This window comes from Mobula hypostoma, chromosome 5, assembly GCF_963921235.1.
Source record: "Mobula hypostoma chromosome 5, sMobHyp1.1, whole genome shotgun sequence".
Lineage (NCBI taxonomy): Eukaryota > Metazoa > Chordata > Chondrichthyes > Myliobatiformes > Myliobatidae > Mobula > Mobula hypostoma.
In genome coordinates, this window is record NC_086101.1 from 118,889,334 (window position 1) to 118,907,623 (window position 18,290).

At 43.5% G+C, this 18,290-nt stretch overlaps 1 long non-coding RNA gene across 1 annotated transcript; it reads left to right on the forward strand.

Annotated features, from left to right (window-relative positions):
* Positions 1-970: 970 nt before the first annotated feature.
* Positions 971-17,171, forward strand: LOC134346278 (uncharacterized). Its single transcript, XR_010017894.1, has 4 exons — positions 971-1,242; positions 6,345-6,572; positions 7,809-7,979; positions 16,825-17,171. It is a non-coding gene; the product is annotated as an uncharacterized LOC134346278 (long non-coding RNA).
* Positions 17,172-18,290: the final 1,119 nt, after the last annotated feature.

Genomic DNA, 18,290 nt, shown 5'->3' on the forward strand with positions numbered 1-18,290 from the left:
TTCTAAACCTTTCCAATAGTGTTAGCATCCGGTTGCCTTTTATATGTGTCACTCAACAGAAGACAGATATAATCTGCTCTTGGTAAGGCAGGATGGCTTTATTAAGAGGAGATTCTATCTCACTCATTTGATAGAATCAATATCAGGATCAGAATCCAGTTTACTATTGCTGATGTTTGTTGTTTTGTGACAGAAGGACAGTTTAAGATATCAAAAATAATTACATTACAGTCGGTGGCCATTTTACTTGGTCCACCTGTGCACCTGCTCATTAATGCAAATATCTAATCAGCCAATCATGTGGCAGCAACTCAATGCATTAAAGCATGCAGACACGGTCAAGAGGTTCTGTTGTTGTTCAGAATGGGGAAGACATGTGATTTAAGTTACCTTGACCAGGGAATGATTGTTGGTTCCAGACAGGGTGATTTGAGTACCTCAGAAACTGCTCATCTCCTGGGACTTTCACTCACAACAGTCTCCAGAGTTACAGAGAATGGTGCAAAAAACAAAAAAACCATCCAGTGATCATGAAATCTGTTGCTGAAAGCACACTATTAATGGGAGAGGTCAGAGGAGAATGGCCAGACTGGTTCAAGTTGACAGGAAGGTGACAGTAGCTTAAATAACCACGCGTTACAGCTGTTATGTACCCCTAGGGTTCCTTTTTTGCTGTGGACTGTCACTTTAAGGCACAAAGAGAGACTGAGACTAACTTTTGGATTTCTGCTGAGACAGAGGGGCGGAGTCTGCCTTTCAGCTTGTGTTTACACTTTTACAAGGACACTGACTACTGCCGTCGCTTCTGGGTTGCCATGGAAAGAGAGAGAGAGAGAAAGAGAGAACGAGCAGCTCGTGGGTTGCCTTAGTGACCGAGGGCGGCGTTATGTGATGGACAGCTGGTGTTCAGCATGCTGAGATAAATACAAGGTCAGCTGGTTGTTAGCCAGACACACATGGTTTTCGACACTGGATGAGCTTTATTGTGCCCACCGAAAGGTGGATTTTTGGAGGATCAATCAGTGGCTCTCGCAGTGTGGAAAAGGTGCGACCAGTGGGAAGTTAGCAGTGTGTCCCACCCTTGTCTGGGTTGATAACTTAACCACAGAAGAAAGTCTCCTTTTTGTGGTCACATTCGGTGACTTTGCAGGAAGAGAAGAGGGGAGAGATAGGTTTGGAACTGAAGAAACCTAGTGACAAAGAGGTCACTGTTTGGACTCTCTCTCTAAGTAGCCCGTGAGGGTGAGTTTGAATTCCATTTGACTACGAAGGTGTGATTGTCTCGTAGTTAATCCACAAGAGTGGGGTCTCTGGTGAGGGGAGTACCTTTGTGAATACCACTTGTGTGTTACCCTTGTCTGGGTGTGGTAGTTCACTGAAGGAAGGCGTCCCTGTGGCAAATCACTGTTGGAGTTATTTCGTATGTTGTGGAACTGGAAAGTGGCTATCAGGTTGTGTGTTTGGAGTAACCTTGTGGAATTTACCGGTGTGTCAACCCTTGCCTGGGTGGTGGTTCCAGTGAAGAGGGTCCCCTTTGTGATAAGCTACTGTTGGTGATAATCCATACCTGGATTCTGTGGAGTCTCCTGTGGCCACCACTTTGGGATGACCTGTAGCTGAATTCAGCCGTGGTATTGTGGTAACCACTTGTGTGGAAAGGATATTCGTTGAAGATCACTGTCAGTGATACTTCGTGTGTGGAGTGGAACAACTTCGGAGATAAAACCTACTACAGGTTTCCCCTGCCATCCGAAGGTAGAGCGTTCCTATGAAACGGTTCCTAAACCGGAATGTCGTAAAGCGAAGAAGCAATTACCATTTATTTATATGGGAAAATTTTGTGAGCGTTCGCAGACCCAAAAATAACCTACCAAATCATGCCAAATAACACATAAAACCTAAAATAACAGTAACATATAGTAAAAGCAGGAATGATATGATAAATACACAGCCTATATAAAGTAGAAATACTTTTCTATAATCATTGCCTGAACTGTTCTCCATAGCGAAAATCTCACGCAAGCGCCATCGGCAAAAACACTCTCTCCAGGAACCTTTCAGCTATGAAGCTACCACATCATACCAAATAACACGTAAAAATACACAGCCTATATAAAATAGAAATAAAGTATGTACAGTGTAGTATCACTTACGGGATTCGGGAAGACATCAAGCACACTGATGATGGTGTGTTAGGCTGAGTCGTTGTTGGTTGGGGTGGTGCACTGGTCCCCAACCTCCAGGCCGTGGACCGATACTGATCCGCGAAGGACACAGGGGTCCAGCGGTAGATGGAACGCACCCAACACATCTTTAAGGAAAAAGCTGAAATAAACAAGCTAATTAATTACGTGCCGCCTGGCACCTAATTGTCGGCCCAGATCAGAGGCGATTGCCGATTGCGTCGCCTCTGATCTGGGCCGACAATTACGTGCCGGGTGGCACCTAATTAATTAGCTTGTTTATTTCGGCTTTTTTTCTTAAAGATGTGCTGTGTGCCTCCCGGCGGCTGCTGCTGCATTCTCCGCGAATCGGTATCTGTCCGTGGCCTGGGGGTTGGGGTGGTGGGACACTGGGGTGTCATCTTGTCGTCTGTTTCCATTAGAGCAGGCAGCTCATCTTCTTCTATGTCTGCCTGCCTCGATGTCAAAGGTTGAGGTCCATCGTCTGCTGCGGCTGATGTGGAAGGCTTGCTTGACTGCTTAGCCTCGCGCATTTTTCTGTCATACAGTTCTTTGTAAGGACTCAAATCAACTTGCAAATATCCCCTAAACCTACGTACCCTTTCAAAATTAAAGTCGTACTTTATCATTACTCATTCAGTTTCGATTGTTATCCTTTCCTCTTCCAATTGCATCAGCTCTTCATCTATCAGTTCTTGGTCATGGGATGCCAAAAGCTCTTCAACATCATCTTTGTCAGCTTCCACAAGCCAAACTCACTTTGTCCTTACTTCGTTCACCATGATCGAAACGCTTAATTATGTATAGTTTTACGCTAAGGGTAACACCCTTACTCTTTCAGGCTTTTCCGATACCTTAGAACTTATCTTGCTAACGGCTGCTCACAGACACGTGTTTAAACAATGCCAACGAGAATGCCGTTCCGAATCCGGGGAAGAGTGGCTGCTTGGGGCGTGCGCTGCTTTTGTTTTCGCGCGCTGCTTTTTATCACATGCTGCTTTTTTTCGTAACAGTGAAAACACCTTCTGTTAGCGAAAACAGGGAACTAATGTAGGTCTTTCGTAACAGTGAGGGTTCGTAAAGCGAACGTTCGAAAAGTGGGGGACACCTAATACTATTGCTATTTTGTATTGCTGTCGTGGAATCTGTGGAATATTGACATAATTGCCTTCTCACAACATTCACCTTTTGGATTACAAATATATCTCATTCATTAACCTGAGCATTGAACTGAACTATCTTACATTCCATCGTAAGACTGTATCTCTTACTGCCTAAGTTTGGGCTGTATATGCATAAGTTCTGCTAACCTGTTTGATTTATCTGGTCATATATTGATAAAGTGAAGCAAAATAAGTTATTTGAAATATTACAGAAATCTCTAGATCTAGATTTGAAAGACCTCCGCCTAATCAGAAATCTGTACTGGGAACGAACTGCCACTGTAAGAATAGATGGAGAAGTGAGTCAGTTTACGAAAATCAAGAGAGGTATTAGACAGGGGTGTGTTTCATCCCCTGATTTATTTAATATGTACAGTGAAACAATATTACAAAAAATAAGAGACATTCTGGGAATCAAAATTGGCGGTGAAAACATGAATAATTTTAGATATGCAGATGACACTATGTTAATTGTAAGTACGGAGGAAGAACTACAAAACTTAATTGATATAATTGTTGAAAAAAGACAGATCCATTTTTGCACTATCAATTGCAAAAAGACAGAATGTATGGTGATATCCAAAAAGAAGGAGAATCCTATCTGCAGGCTGAGAATAAACGGGGAAGACATAAAACAAGTACAGAACTTTTGCTACTTAGGAAGCTGGGTGACATCAGATGGCAGGTGCGACTTGGACATCAAAAGAAGAATAGGGATGGCAAAAGACACCTTTACGAAAATAAAGAGTATACTGACCAATACTAAACTAGGCATGGCAACCCACCTTAGAGTAACTGGATGTTTATCCAGTTATGTTATATGGCTCAGAATGTTGGACAATATCTAGTAACATGAGGAAACGAATTGTAGCAGCAGAGATGTGGTTTTTGAGGAGGATGCAAAGAATATCATGGACAAAATGAATATCTAACGAGGATGTCATGAACAGAGCAAACACAAAAATAGAAATAATGTATGAGATCATAAAAAGGCAACAAAACTTCATTGGGCATGTGATTAGGAAAGAGGAGTTAGAATGCACAGTAATTATGGGAAAGATTGAAGGGAAGAAAGCAAGAGGAAGGCAAAGACAAATAATGATGGAGACAGCAGGCAGAGAACTGGAAATGAATACCAATGAATTGATCCACTTGACCGGAAACAGGAGTGTGTGGGCCATGACAGTGAAAACTCAAACTGGGCACGGCACCTGATGATGATGATGATGATGATGATATTACTGTTTTGTGTAGTTACTAATAAAATAGCTTATGTTAACAGCAATACCAGAAGTAGCTGTGTTCCATTTCTGCTAGTTCTTTAACCCGTTACGGGGTACGTAACACAACAGTGTTGTGCAGAGAAGCATCGCTGAACACGCAACACATCAAACCTTGAAGTGGAAGGGCTACCATGAACATACACCCAGTGGCCGTCTGTTAAATGTGTCATTAAACAGAAGTCAGGTTTAATGTGCACAGGAGGTAGCTAATAAAGTGGCCACTGAGTGTACATTACAATAACTATAAATAAATAAATAGGGCAAAAAGCAAATAGTGAGATAGTGTTAGTGATGGATGCTGCCTTCTTAAGGCAACTTGTTTTGGAAATGTGGTCGATGGTGGGAAGGGTCTGTCCAGCAAAGACACTTGTAAATAAGTAAATTTATTATCATAAAGTCAGAGAGAAGTACAGCACACAAACAGGCCATTCAGCCCATTGACCTGCACCCAGACCATATCCCTCCATACTTCTCCCTTGCATGTACAGTACTTACCCAAATTTCTCTTGAATGCTGGAGTTAACCCTGCATCAATCCACCTCTTGAGCTGGTAGCTTGTTCCACAGGGCTCCAGTCAAAGAGGCAACCCTGTAATACCGCTCTCTGGCTTCTTCCACAAAGCTAATCTCTAATTCAATTTACTACCTCATCCTGAGCGCTGACTGACTGAACCTTCTTGACCAATCTCCCATGTAGGACCTTGTCAAAGGGCTTGCTGAAGTCCATGTAGACAACAACAACTGCCTTGCCTTCATCGACTTTCCTGGTAACTTCCTCGAAAAACTATAAAATTGGTTAGATGCAACCTACATCCACAAAGCTATGCTGACTATCCCTAATCAGTCCATGTCTATCCAAATACCCATTTATCCGGACCTTTAGAATAACTTCCAATAACTTTCCCAACACTGGCTCATTCTTGGAGCCTTTCTTAAACAGCAGAACAAGATTAGCATCCTCCAGTCCTTCACTGCCTCTCCTGTCGCCAAGGATGATTTAAACAACTCTGCTAGGGCCCTGGCAACTTCTGTACTTGTCTGAGGGAAGGGATTTATCCACCCTAATTTGCCTCAAGACAGCAAGCACCTCCTCCTCTGATGAGGGGGTTAGACTATGAGGAGAGATTGAGTCGCCTGGGACTGTACTTGCTGGAATTCAGAAGAATGAAAATATAAAAATATAAAATTGAGAAAGGGATAGATAAGATAGAGGCAGGAAACTTGTTTCCACTTGAGGCTAGAACTAGGGGACATAGCCTCAAGATTCAGGGGAGTAGATTTGGGATGGAGAAGAGGAGGAACTGTTTTTCGCAGAGGGTGGCGAATCTGTGGAATTCTCTGCCCAATGAAGCAGTAGAGGTTAGCTCAATAAATATATTTAAGACAAGGTTGGATAGATTTTTGCATAGTAGGGAAATTAAAGGTTATGGGGAAAAGGCAGGTAGGTGGAGATAAGTTCATGGCCAGCTCAGCCATGATCTTATTGAATGGCGGGACAGGCTCAACGGGCCAGATGGCTGACTCCTGCTCCTATTTCTTATGTTCTTTATGTTTAATAATAAATCATTTGAAGTCCATATTTTCCATCTGTTTCTAACCCATCCAATCCAGACCCCCAACTGTATTTGGACTCAAGCCATCTATCTTTTCCCCCACCTAATTTCATTTCAGGATAGGGATGGCAGGAACCAACATTTTTTCTTCTTTTCTTTACAGGTGTCCCAACCTCAAATCTTCCAAATCAGGATTACCATATACATCGATTGTCAAGTCTCCAAAATTGGGACCATCATGTACATCAATTGTTATGTACCAAAGGTGATAACGTTCTCGCTTCTCCCCCACCAATTTCAACTGGTTGATGTGGTACCATCTGCTTTTATCTGTACACTGATGGACTTGCTTTGTCTATAATTTCATAGGGCCCTTGGATTTAAAAATGAGGTGAGTTAATGTATTCTAATCATCACTTTGTCCTGGACTTAATTCTATGGGACTGACCTCTGAGTCAAAGTAGGCTTTACTCTGTTGCCTTTTCTTTCCTAATTGATGGGCTGCCACATAATTGGCCTCCTTCACTGTCTCTACCAATTATTGTACCCTCTTTTCTAACAGAATCCCATCTAATTTGGGTCCTGACAAATCTAATCCTAACAACTCCTCCGATCCTCTCACGTCTCACTCGGTCATGAGCTTATAAGAGGTGTAAGGCGTTGATGATGCCTTTGTATTCCAGTACATTAGGCAAAAGTACCTGCCCGTTGTTCCACGTTGATGCATCATTTTTGGCCATCATAGTTTTTAATGTTCGGTTCGTTCTTTCCACAATTCCACTAGACTGTGGTCTATAGGGTGTATATATGCAGTCCCTGCTCGATCCCTAAAAGTGCCAAGACATCTTGTGTTATCTGGGCTGTACGCTGTGTGCCTTAATCTAATTCTATACTCCAAGGTAATGCCCAGCGAGTAAAAATCCATTCCAGTAAGATTTTTGCAGTGGCTTTGGCCATGAATGTCTTAATTGGGAAAGCTTCCACCCACTTGGTGAAAATACCTAGCATGACAAAAATATATTTGTACCCTCCTGGGGGGGGGGGGGAGTGGTGGCAAAGGTCCAATGTAATCTATCTGCAAATGTGTCCAAGGCCCTACCACTGGTCTGGTATGTAGGAGGACTCCTTTCTTTACAGTTCCGTCAGGATTATATTGTGCACAAATCAAGCAATTCTTGACATGGTGCTCCACGTCATCATTCATCCTAGGCCATCAACACGCCTCCTTTATCTTTTCCAGAGTGCTATCAGCTCCCTGGTGTCCCCATAGATCATGGTACCAGTGGGTCATCTGATTTCTTCCTCCCTCTGGGACCACAAAATTTCCTTCTTACAGGACAAATCCATCCTTAACATGTACACCCTTGTGCTCTTTGTATGTTTCTGACCCAGCTCCTTCGATTAAATTCTAAAAATTCTTTATCTTCCTTCTGTTCCTCAGTTAAATACATAACCTTAACTTATTGCCCCTTCGATCTTCCCATCTCCCCAAAATGCGGCTGCCATTCCTGACCATTTGAAGCACCTTGGTTTGTTCACCCATCAGCTTTCTTATCCCCCTCAGGGGACAATTTTGAGAGGGTTTTCATCTTCATGACTCTGTATTCTTTCTCCTTTGCTTCTTCAGATATGTGACGGGATCCTGAATTATCTCTTATGGACTGTACCTTTAAAAAGAGAGAGAGAGGGTGCGACTAACTTGGAGAGAGAGAACGAGCAGCTCGTGAGTCGTCATGGTAACCGAGGGCGGCGTTATTTGATGGACAGCTGGTGTTCAGCATGCTGAGATAAATACAAGGTCAGTTGGTTGTTAGCCAGACACACATGGTTTTGGACACTGGATGAGCTTTGTTGTGCCCACAGAAAGGTGGGTTTTTGGAGGATTGATTGGGAGAATTGATCAGTGGCCCTCACAGTGTGTAAAGGGGTGACCGGTGGGAAGTTATCAGTGGGTCCAACCCTCGCCTGGGTAGATAACTTTACTACTGAAGATGGTTCCCTTTTATGTGTCCTTTTACGTGCTTCCTCGTCCTCTCTCCCTCCCTTATTCTCTTTCTCTCTCATCCTCTCTCCCTCCCTCATTCTCTCTCTCTCTTGTCCTCTCTCCCTCCCTCATTCTCTCTCTCTCTCCTCGCGCTTGTTCCACTTGGCCTTTCCATCCCTCTATCTCACTGAACATCGAACACATTGGAAAACACCACTGCCAACACACTTTGGTGCCAACATGCTCCTCCCAGCTCCTTCACGTTCCCTGGCACCCGTAATTCAGCTTCCATCAGGAGTGGTCGAATGGAAGGCAGGGGTGGTCATTATTTCAACTTCCCATAACGAGGTCATAACTCACTTGGTGTTTCTACTCTCTCCAGCTGTCCTCAGGCAACGATGCAGCAGTGCTGTCTCACTCTGCCCTTGGTATTAGCTGGACTCTCATTGTACAGGACCAGACATGTGCATTCTCACAGACAGGAAGTGACATCAAGATAAAGATTCAAGTTTATTTGTTATGAGTACATGGAAACACATTGAAAAGGTCAGGGTCTCAGGGCCAGGAGCCCATCTGTTGCAGGCCACAGCCTCAGTTCAGGGCAGAGATGTAATCAGTATGTTTCTAGTAAAATGCAAATACAAAGTAAGAAGCCAGGATGCAGCATCACAACGAGCTTTACAAAAGAACTAAAACCCAAAATCCATGCATTGACAAAACCCAATATACCATCAGCTTTCAGATAAGACATTCTTGTTAAGAAAATCAGTGTTTTTAGCTCTCTCCCTGATTGTTCCAATTATATCGTACGTTTGTTATGTGCTATGCTGCATGATGTGGATGACCATGTCCCTTCCATGACCATGAATGCTCTTGGTAAATTTTTCTACAGAAATGATTTGCCATTTGCTTCTTCTGGGCAGTGACTTTACAGCCATTATCAATACTCTTCAAAGATCATCTGCCTGGTGTCAGTGGTCACATGCCAGGACTTGTGATCTGCACCACCTGCTCCCATGGTTTCACGTGACCCTGATCAGTGTGGTGGTGGCGGGGGGGGGGGGCTAAGCAGGTGCTACACCTTGTGCAGGCTAGCGGAGGCAAGGAGTGCCTTACAACTCCTTCGGTAGAGACGCATCTCCATGCCACCACTCAAATATATAGTATATTAATGTGAATTTCAGATTGGCTTTGGTGGAGATTTTGGCTAGGTGAGGAAAGAAGATATAGATGGGAGTAATCAATAGCCCCCAAGACATGTCCTCCTGATAGAACAAAGATGTCTATATGATTTCTATCAGAAGCATCAACTGTGATTGTTGCTGGAAGCTTTAATCTGCATTGATTAGCCAAACCAAACTGACAAGGGTAATGTAGAAACATTTGAGGATTGTGTCAGGAGATGCTTCTACAAGCAATGTATTACAGGAGTTAACTGGGAACTTTAGATTTCATGAGGACTTGTCGATAACCTTTTCATGGTGTTCTTTTGTCTTCATGGTGTAGTTTTGCCAGGATACTGACTCACCAGCAGTTGGACCTTCCAGATACAGGTGTATTTTTACTACAATCAAATGAAACACCTTGACTGCATACGGTGATGTCCATTTAACTAATCATGTGACTTCTAAAACCAATTGGCTGCACCAACTAGATGATTTGGTGTGTCATATAAAAGGGGATGAATACTTAAGCAATTATTTTGCATTTTATATTTGTAATTAAAACTATATAAGACCTTAGTTAGACCCCAATTGGAGTATTGTGTTCAGTTCTGGTCACCTCACTACAGGAAGTATGTGGATATATAGAGAGAGTGCAGAGGAGATTTACAAGGATGTTGCCTGGGTTGGAAAGCATGCCCCATGAGAACAGGTTGAGTGAACTTGGGCTTTTCTCCTTGGAGTGACGGAGGTTGAGAGGTGACCTGGTAGAGGTGTATAAGCTGATGAGATGCATTGATCATGTGGATAGCCAGAGGCTTTTCCCCCCAGGGCTTAAATGGCTAACACAAGGGGGTGTAGTTTTAAGATGCTTGGAATTAGGTACAAGGGGGATGTCAGAGATAAGTTTCTCACACAGAGAGTGGTGGGTGTGTGGAATGCACTGCCAGCGAAGGTGGTAGAGGTGGATACAATAGGACCTTTTAAGAGACTCTTAGATAGGTACATGGAGCTTAGAAAAATAGTGGGCTATGTGGTAAGGAAATTCTAGACAGTTTCTAGAGTAGGTTACATGGTTGGCACAACATTGTGGGCTGAAGGGCCTGTAACGCGCTGTAGATTTCTATGTTCTGTGCTCTGTGTTGTATGTAATTAATTTAGATAACTTTGTAGAGATTTGTTTTCACTTTGACACGTCTTTTTCTGTTGATCAGTGTCAAAAAAAGCCAAATTAAATCCAGTGATTCAATGTTATAAAACAATAAAACATGAAAACTTTCAAGGGGGTGAATACTTTTTATAGGCACTGTTTGTTAGAGATTTTTTTTTGCATTGGTTTACACTGTGGAGAAGACTGTAAATATCCGATCAACACACACAAAAAAGTGCTGGAGGAACTCAGCAGGTTGGGCAGCATCTATGGAAATGAATAAACAGTCAATGCTTTGGGCGGAGACCTTTCATCAGGACTGGAAAGGAAGGGGAAAGATGGCAAGTACAGCAATATATAATATATAAAGAAAAAGAAGTAAATTAATTACAGTAAATATATGCATATTAAATAGATTAAAAAATAAAGCAAAAACAGAAAAACTATTTTTTTTAAAAGTGAGGTAGTGTCCATGGGTTCAATGTCCATTTAGGAATCGTATGGCAGAGGCGAAGAAGCTGTTCCTAAATCGCTGAGTGTGCGACTTCAGATTTCTGTACCTTCTTCCTGATGGTAGCTATGAGAAGAGGGCATGTCCTGGGTGATGGGCACTGCATTTTTGAGGCAACGCTCCTTTAAGATGTCTTGGATACTGTGGAGGCTGGTACCCATGATGTAGCTGAATAATTTTGCAACTTTCTGTTGCTTCTTTCAGTCCTGTGCAGTAGCCCCCCCACCCCCCCCATACCAGACAGTGATGCAGCTTGTCAGAATGCTCTCCATGGTACATCTATAGAAGCTTTTGATTTTTTAGGTGACAAGCCAAATCTCTTCAAACTCCTAGTGAAATATAGCTGCTGTCTTGCCTTCTTTATAGCTTCATCGATATGTTGGGACCAGGTTAGATCCACACAGATCTTGACACACAGGAACTTGAAATTGCTCACTCTCTCCACTTCTGATCTCTCTATGAGGATTGGTTCATGTTCCCTCATCTTACCATTTCTGAAGTCCACAATCAGCTCTTTCGTCTTAACGACGTTGAGTGCCAGATTGTTGCTGTGGCACCACTCAACTAGCTGGTATATCTCACTCCTGTACGCTCTCTCATCCCAATCTGAGGTTCTACCAACAATGGTTGTATGATCAGCAAATTTATAGATGGTACAGTATTTCATCTATACCTACGCTCACACCCCTGAAGAGTGCCAGTGTTGATTGTCAGTGAGGAGGATATATTATCACCAATCTCTACAGATTGTGGTCTTCCTGTTAGGAAGTCGAGGATCCAGTTGCAGAGGGAGGTACAGATGCCCAGGTTCTGTATCAATCAGGACTGTGGGAATGATGGTGTTAAACGCTGAGCTATAGTCAACGAATAGCATCCTGACATACAGTAGGTGTTTGTATTGTGCAGGTGATCTAAGGCTGTGTGAAGAGCCATTGAGATTGCATGACCAACCTCTCAAAGCATTGCATCAATATAGGTGTGAATGCTACTGGCGGATAGTCATTAAGGTAGCTCACATTACTCTTCTTATGCACTGATATAATTGTTGATGTTTTGAAGCAGGTGGGAACTTCTGACTGTAGCAGTGAGAGGTTGAAAATGTCCTTGAATATTCCCGCCAGATGATAGGTACAAGTTTTCAGGGCCTTACCTGGTACTCCATTGGGCCTGCCACCTTGCAAGGGTTCACCCTCTTGAAAACCAGCCTAACATCGGCCTCCAAGACAGAGATCACAGTGTGCAGTAGGATCTTCACAGCTGTAGTTATATTCTCCCTTTCAAAGTGGGCATAGAAGGTGTTGAGCTCATCTGGTAGTGAAACATCGCTAACATTCATGCTATTAGGTTTCGCTTGCAGGAAATAACGTCTTGCAGATCCTTCCAGAGTTGTCGTACATCCATTGTTGCCTCCAACCTTGCTTGGAATTGTTTTTTTGCTTTTGAAGTACCCCTCTGCAAGTCATACCTGGTTTTCTCGTACAGACCTGGGTTGTCAGACTTAAATGCCACAGATCTAGTCTTCAGCAGATGATGTACCCCCTAGTTCATCCACGGCTTTTGGTTTGGGAATGTCCAGCCAGTTTTTGTAGACACACACTCATCCACACAGGTTTTAATCAAGTCAGCAACAACTGCAGCATACTCATCCAGATCTGAAGATGAATCCCTGAATACTGTCCAGTCCACAGATTCAAAGCAGTTCTGTAGGCGCTCCTGTACTTCCCTTGTCCATACCCTCTTGGTCCTCACTACTGGTGCCGCAGATTCCAGTCTGCCTATATTCAGGGAGTAGAAGTAAGGGCAGGTGAGCAGACTTTCCAAAGTATGGGCGTGGAATAGCACGGTAGGCACTCTTGATGGTCCAGTGTGTTGTTTTGACTGGTACCACAAGTGATTTATTGATGGTAATTATTTAGTGATTTTTTTCAGGACGGCCCAGTTAAAATCCCCCAAAATGATGGCGAAGGCGTCAGGGTGTGCAGTTTTGTGCATGTTGATCCCATTTCTCAGATCAGTCAGAGCTTGATTGCTATTGGCCTGAGGTGGAACATATACCGCTACCAAAATGATTGCAGAAATCTCCTGCAGCAGGTAAAATGGACGGTACTTAATTGCAAGCTATTCCAGGTCTGGTGAGCAGAATTGAGACAACACTAATACACTTGTGCACCAAGAGGAGTTGATCATGAGGCATACACCTCCTCTGCTTTTGAGGGACTCGAAAGTCCTATCCGGACAGTGTATAGTGAACCCATCAATCTGAATCGCCGCATCCACTATGGAAGGGGTTAATCAGGATTCCATGAAACAAAGGACACGCACAGTCCTGATGTCCCTCAGATACAGCACCCTAGCTCTGAGATCATCGATTCTATTTACTGGAGACTGTACGTTTGCCAGTGAGATGGTCGGTATTGGGAGTCGAAAACTCCGTTTTCTTAAACACAGCTCTATCCTTCACTGGCAGCCACGTTTCCCACGAGGAGTTTGGCGAGAAGTACGCCCACAATTGGTATTGACTCCATTGGTTTTAAACAGTGATACATTATTCATCTGCATTCAGACATCTTTATTAACTGTACAGACCTTGGAAAGTTGTGATTCTCAGCTGTATCGGGCTGAAATGAGAGTATTTAATCATATCCATCAAGCTGTACTGCATAAGATCACCTTCAACGTGCCCTGTAAGTTTTAAAAAAAGGTGCCAGGTTAAGAAGGTGGGGTGGGGTGGGGGGAGGGTGTAGAGGACAAAAGGACAAGCTAGAAGGTGATAGGTGAAAGGTGGTTGGAGAGGGAGATGAAGAAAAGATGGGAGGTGATGGGTGGAAAAGGTAAAAGGCTGAAGATGATGATGCCTAGACTGGTGTCAATGATGCATTGGTCAGTTTTGATTATCCACTGTAGAACCTACTTGTCTGCCACTGTAGAGTTTCTGTACCAAGCTGTGATGCAGCTTGTTAGGATGCTCTCCACTGCGCATCTGTAGAATGACTTGAGTACAGATGCGCAAAGCCCAGCTTTCTTCAACCTCCTTAGGAAGTAGAGACGTTGGTGAGCTTCCCCGATTATGAAGAATGTGTTCTGGGACCATGAGAGGTCGTGCAAACTGTGTACCCTGAGGAGTTTGAAACTGCTCGTAGTTTCCACTGTGGTGCTGCTGATGTAAAGGGGGTTATGGGTGGTGCAAGTTCTCCTGACGTTGATAACCATTTCCTTTGTCTTATTGACATTGAGGAAGAGATTATTTGCCTGGCACCTGGCTTCGAGCTCTTCCACCTCCTCTCTGTAGGCCATCTCATGGTTGTTGTCGATAAGCTCCACCACTGTTGTTTCATTGGTGAACATGAGACAGCAATGGCCTCAGTACACAGCCTGGGGGGTGAGTACATCTGTTGAGGATGTTGGGGAGAGTGCAGCAGTTGTGCATCCTATCTGAGGTCTGTTTGGTAGGAAGTCTAACTATCAGTTGCACAGTGGTTTATTTAGACTGAGGAGCAGGAGTTTGTTCACCAAAGTCTGTGGGACAATAGAGTTGAATGCCCAAATGTAATCCAGAAACAGTATTCTGACACAAGTGTCTTTAGATTTCTAGGTGATTCAGGGCCAGGTGCATGACAGATGCTCTGATCTATTGTAGAGCAGTTCTGTCAGTAAGCATATTGGTGAGTGCCCAATGTGGCAGGAATGGAGTTTTTGATGTGTGCCACTACCAGCCACTCAAATCATGTAATGATAATTGACATCAATGCCACCAGGTGGTAGTCTTTAGTTCTGAAGGTGCAGAGCTCTATATGCACCTGTTATATAGATATATAATATAGGAGATAGTGCTCAGAAGTTTTCTGAACAGACACCAGTATTGGATATTCAAGGGGGTTCTGCTAATTGGGATGTGCAACCATCGTAAATACGTAATTCTGCTAATATATCAATCAAGATAGAAAAAATAAGTAGGTAATTATAGCCACTGAAACAGAAGCAAATGATTTAGTTTTACCTTTGTTTAGAAAGAATAAAACATTGTGTCAGGAGAAACTCTCAGACCCCTTCTTCTGAAGGCTTGCTGTGTGCATAAAGACACTTACATTTCCCCATCTCCTGCACTCAATACTTTGATTTATGAAGGCCAATGTGTCAAAAGCTGGCACAAGGGCCTTCAGAAGCTGGTTCAGGTTTTTCAAAACTCACTGAATTCCTGGTGTATACCAATAGATTGGAAAACAATAACTCCTTTGTTCCTAGGATGAGAGGATTGTCCTATCTAGGCAAATTACATTGACATTCTTTGAACTTTTAGAAGAATGAGAGGCAATATTGAAATACTTCAGACCCTGAGGAGATGTGACAGAGTCACTGTGGAGATGTTTCCACCAGTGGGAGGTGGAGGGGGACAGTTACAGGATGAGGCAGCAGTCATTCAAAACTGTTTAGCAAGTGTCTGGAGTTTACCCCATAGAGTTGAGGAGAATAGAATTGTTTAAAGGGAAGGTATATAATTTTTTGAAAGTTCCAAATTGAGGGTGATGGGAACCAGCACAGGAGAGGAGATCCAAGGCAGATCTGCCATGGAATGGTAAATGGGCTTGAGGAGCTGAATGATCGAACTCCTGTTCCTAAAATCTTAATAATGTGATTTTTTTTCACCCACTGTGGCAGACATACGTGATAATACCATTAGCCTTCCTGGAGCAATGCATGGTGAAGTGGACTGGATGGAAGTGATGGACTGGGCAGCGTTTACTGCTCTCTGTGGGTTCCATTGCTCTAGAGCAGAGCAGCTGCCATCCCTAGCCGAAGTAAAACTGGCCAGGATGTTTTCTGTAGCACATCTGCAGCTGTTCAAGAGGATCCTTGGGAATTCTTCTAATATGGGATATCCCATATAGTTGACACACCCTGGGTCTTGGTTAATGTCAAGAAGCTCCAAGATGACTGGAGAGCAGTGTCTGCTGGACAGATTGGACATATACAGACTCCCTCACCCCTTCCCTTCCTATGGGCAATCCTATGATCATTGTACACCTGCTCCAAACCACCCCCCTCCTCCGACAATCATGGCTCTTTCGTCAGTGAGGGCCCTTGCCAGCAAAGCTGGTCACATTCCTGGAGACTGCTTGCTGATCACCCTCCCAGTAGCCAAGACCAGAGCCTGCGCCTTCCCTTGGCTCCTTGACCTCTTTCCATGGACTGTGGTACTCTGGTGCTTGTGGGTGGGTTTTACTGCCCTAGACAGGCCGAAGGAGATGGAATCAGCTGGAGGTAGTTTTTCCATTTAGCTACCACCTGATCAACACTGTCACTGAGATTTCAAACAGGCCCTGGGATACTGCTTTTTATAACTGTGGCCACGGGATCACATAGACAGCAGAGCCAAGAAAGCACACCAGGGGCTGTACTTCCTCAGAAGGCTAAAGGAAATTTTGTATGTCCCCCCTGACACTCAACAACAAAAAATCCCACCCAGATGCAACACAACTTGGTACAGCAACTGCTCTGACCAAGATGACAAAAATTTCAATATTATCGACATGAAAACCAGCCTCCCTTTTATTGACTCATCTAGACTTTCCACTACCTCAAGAATACAGTCAATGTAATAAAAGTTCCCCCACCCTAGTCATTCTCTCTTTTCCCCCCTTCCATAAGACCATTAGACATAGGAGCAGAATTAGGCCATTTGGCACATCAAGTCTGCTCTGCCATTTGACTTACTGATTTATTTTCCCTCTTAACCATTCTCCTACCTTCCCTCCACTGTAATCTTTGATGCCCTAATTATGTACGTATCAACCTCTGTTTTAAATACACCTACTGACAATCATCTTCTTCCATCAGGCAGAAGATACAAAAGCTTGAAAACAGGTACCGCCAGGCTCAATGACAGCTTCTATCTTGGTGTTACAAGATTCTTGAATGGACTTCTTGCACATGAGCAATGGACTCAACAACACAATCTACCTCATCATGGCTCTTGTACCTTGTCCATCTGCATTCCCTAACTGTAAGACTATATTCACATCACTATTGTTTTCCCCTTGTACCACCCTGATTATTTAGGTTTTGAAATGATCTGTACAGATGGCAAATAAAGCAAAGTTAGCTTTTCACTGTACAGAAACAGGTGAATTGATTATGGGGAGCAAGGACATGGCAGACCAATTGAATAATTACTTTGGTTCTGTCTTCACTAAGGAGGACATAAATAATCTTCCAGAAATAGTAAGGGACAGAGGGTCCAGTGAGATGGAGGAACTGAGCGAAATACATGTTAGTAGGGAAGTGGTGTTAGGTAAATTGAAGGGATTGAAGGCAGATAAATCCCCAGGGCCAGATGGTCTGCATCCCAGAGTGCTTAAGGAAGTAGCCCAAGAAATAGTGGATGCATTAGTGATAATTTTTCAAAACTCGTTAGATTCTGGACTAGTTCCTGAGGATTGGAGGGTGGCTAATGTAACCCCACTTTTTAAAAAAGGAGGGAGAGAGAAACCGGGGAATTATAGGCCGGTTAGCCTAACGTCGGTGGTGGGGAAACTGCTGGAGTCAGTTATCAAGGATGTGATAACAGCACATTTGGAAAGCGGTGAAATGATTGGACAAAGTCAGCATGGATTTGTGAAAGGAAAATCATGTCTGACGAATCTCATAGAATTTTTTGAGGATGTAACTAGTAGAGTGGATAGGGGAGAACCAGTGGATGTGGTATATTTGGATTTTCAAAAGGCTTTTGACAAGGTCCCACACAGGAGATTAGTGTGCAAACTTAAAGCACACGGTATTGGGGGTAAGGTATTGGTGTGGGTGGAGAATTGGTTAGCAGACAGGAAGCAAAGAGTGGGAATAAACGGGACCTTTTCAGAATGGCAGGCGGTGACTAGTGGGGTACCGCAAGGCTCAGTGCTGGGACCCCAGTTGTTTACAATATATATTAATGACTTGGATGAGGGAATTAAATGCAGCATCTCCAAGTTTGCGGATGACACGAAGCTGGGTGGCAGTGTTAGCAGTGAGGAGGATGCTAAGAGGATGCAGGGTGACTTGGATAGGTTGGGTGAGTGGGCAAACTCATGGCAGATGCAATTTAATGTGGATAAATGTGAAGTTATCCACTTTGGTGGCAAAAATAGGAAAACAGATTATTATCTGAATGGTGGCCGATTAGGAAAAGGGGAGGTGCAACGAGACCTGGGTGTCATTATACACCAGTCATTGAAAGTGGGCATGCAGGTACAGCAGGCGGTGAAAAAGGCGAATGGTATGCTGGCATTTATAGCGAGAGGATTCGAGTACAGGAGCAGGGAGGT